This window comes from Triticum dicoccoides, chromosome 6B, assembly GCF_002162155.2.
Source record: "Triticum dicoccoides isolate Atlit2015 ecotype Zavitan chromosome 6B, WEW_v2.0, whole genome shotgun sequence".
NCBI classification, from domain to species: domain Eukaryota; kingdom Viridiplantae; phylum Streptophyta; class Magnoliopsida; order Poales; family Poaceae; genus Triticum; species Triticum dicoccoides.
Genome location: NC_041391.1, coordinates 92338088 through 92341315, shown reverse-complemented (window position 1 = coordinate 92341315; position 3228 = coordinate 92338088).

Genomic DNA, 3228 nt, shown 5'->3' with positions numbered 1-3228 from the left:
TGTCGGATATCCTGGATCCTTTGAGGCTAGTAGGCTTTTCTCAGTCGACAACACATGGTCGTGCAGTCTCCTGAGATCCCCTGATAGTGCCTCCAGCGGTTTCCGCGGTAGCATCGGCTTGCTCGTGAGATGGAACATGAGCGCACCTTTCATGGGTACACGCTCTTCAGAATGCATCGTCTGGCTGCTATGTGCTCTAGCTTGTTTGGAGGCAGTAACCTTCCCCGATCTCTTCCTCTCCTTTTTCTTGGGCACACTTTCCAGACCCTTCCTTAACCCCTGCCCCAGTGTTCCCGGGCTAAGTACTGTACGACCCTCGCGCCCGGCTAGTTGATCCTGTGTTGAGGCGGCATCTTCAGGCGTGTCCTGTGAGGATTTCATGAAGAGAGACTTTTTGCAATCCATGGTACGACCCTGCCCGGGCATATCATCCATATCCTCATTAGCAAGCTGATAGCCCGATTCATCATATGGTTGACTCATCATATCTATGTCACAGTCATACGCATTTGTATTGAGGTAATCCATAGGGTCGACCTCCGTCTCATCATCCATTCTCTATTCTACAAGAGAAATTACATCAGCCAGTACTATTGCACCCCCTTCATCATGTCGTCCGTCGCTCTCACCCGGCACTACAGGAGATGGTAATTGCGTAGGCGGGGTGGTGGTCTTCGCACATGCTTGTTGATGTGTGGTAGTTATTGGTGTGCTCTCAGCCGGCTCCAGACGAATAAGATTCTTCGGCCATAGTAGCACCCAATTCTTGCAGCTTCCAATCCGCGGCAGGGTCTCGTCGTCCGCTCCCACATGCTGTACTGGAGGAGGCAAATCCTCGTGCCCTGATTTCACACTGGTCAAGCTAACCCTGAAGTGCCCAGCGGGGATTGGCTGGTTGTGGAACGTGCGTTGAGAGGGGTCCATTATCATCCCCTTTCCCACGTCCATCTTCTGGCCTTTGATCAAGTATAGTATGGTGCACGGGGTTTCTTTCACCTGCAAACACATATGTCTGTGGCGTAAAACAACCGAAAGGCAACAAAAATGGAATATTATATATATATATATATATATATATATATATATATATATATATATGTTGGTGCGACATGTAATTGCCGTGATGGCGTCGAGCTCAGCCAAAGACGAAGGCCCACCTAGCGCGCCTAAGACTGAGGACGGGCTGCTATGAGCGGGAGCGGCTGCGACAGGAGGCCCGGTTGCGTGAGCAAGTGATGGTGCGATGGTGTTGCTGTTCATGGAGTTGCTCCCGACAAAACTGGGCATCGGGAAATCATGTACCGTCTTGTCTGGATTTTCCTTCGCCCAGTTGATGATAACTGGAACCAAGTTAGTAGCGAAATCATTTCTGCAGGCAGTTACAGCTGCATTGACTGCCTGCTGTAGCAACTCATATTTGTCCTTGGCTGCTTTTTTCGCGTCCTCAGCTGCTTTTTTCTCGACCGCAAGCTTCACCTTCGCGTCGATGTCCGCTTGACTAAACTTCTTTTTCAGCTTCTTGGCCTCCGGGCCCTCGTTGTAAAACACCTTCCACGTGGCGCCATCTCCAGCGCCGTGCACATGACCGTATTGCGGCTGCTGATCCAAAGGGAGTCCCTTAAGTTCGTTCAAGGCCCGGTTGAGAGGGGTGTCCCACTTGGGCCTCATCAGAGAAGTAGGGCTTCCGGCTGCAAGCTGGTGTTGCTTCTCCAGTAGTCTAATCAATTTCCTCGTGATCTTGTCCGTGTAAAAAACCTTTTTCTCCTTGTCCCACTTGTAGCGGGCCCTGATGAAGTCATGCTCCAAGGGGTTGGTGAACTTCGCAAAGGGGTCTGCGAGACCCGCGGCTTCACGTTCCGCGTCCTCCTTATCCCATATGGGCCTTTTACCGAGGTAGCCACCGTTTCCGAGGCGATGCTTCCCCGTGTTCCTTTGCTGAAGGCTCTTGAACTTCGCAGCCTTAGCCTTGGCTGCCTCGGTAGCGCAAGTGTCCTTGAACTTTTCAAACTCCTCTTCCGTAAGTGTCGGATTTTCCTCCAGAATCTTGGACAGGGGTTCATCAGCCTCAATAGCTCATTTCACCCTCCCTTTCCAGGAGGCCAAATCATTGCTGAACATGCCCATGGCGTGATTGTTAATCTTTTTCATCTTCGGATCATCCCACGGTTGTTCTATGTTATCATCCCGGTCGGGGAACTTGAATCTCTTGTGCAACTTCATTAGGAGCAACTGCGTCAAATGTTCTTTACTCCTTAAGTCATCGTCGTTGATGCTCGCGCATTCCCTTAGGATGCATCCTACTTGGTTCCCATAGCACTTGCGAGGTTCTTCCGGCTCTAACGGCTCAAACTTGCCAGGTGCCATCTTTGCGATCACAAGTCGTCCAATCCCTAGTTTGTTAGGTTTTTGTATCCTCTGCTTCTTATGCTTCCTCTTTTCGGTAGCGGCATCGGGGCCGGTACCTTCCCGGCCGGTACCTTCCCCGCCGGTACCTTCCCCACCGGTCTCGGTGCCGCCATCGATGCCGGCGCCGTCGGTGTCGATGTCGGCGTCAGTACCATCATCGAGGCCGACCTGCAAACCTTGCTTAGCAGTCAAATAGTCGAGGTACTCTTGTTCACCCTCATAATCCATCTCGTCTGCGTCTTGGTCAGAAGGCCCAGTTTCTTCGTTGTTCGACATGTTTCCTGTGATTAAGTGTCCTCATTTATTTCTAAAAGTATGAATAAATGAGAAATGACATAAAAAGAAATCTATGTGCCAGCACTCGATATGCCAACTATGTAGCACAAAATCATGCCTTTATTCACGGGAAATTTCGGCATGACCTTTGCTAAAAAATGGACATATCGAGTGCCTGAAATTCACCGGAACGGAAATGAATCAACATTCCGGCGTAACATAGGCCACTCGGATCATTTTCCAAACATGACATGTCCAAAACATGACATATGCACATATCACATGTCCAGTTCAAATTTGCATATAAATTCAGCTAATTTTGAAACCTAGCTAAATTCATAACTAAATAGATAACCTAATTAACATACTGCCCTAACTAAAACCTAAGTAAATTAACCTAAGAACCCTAGCAGAGAGAGAGGGGGGTTTATAGAGGGTGCAGGGGCGAGGAGGCAGGCCCGACGACGGACGGGAGAGGAGAGGAGGTAGGCGAGGGCCGACGGGTCGGAAGCGAGCGCGCCGGGGTCGGTGGCGAGCGCCGGCGCC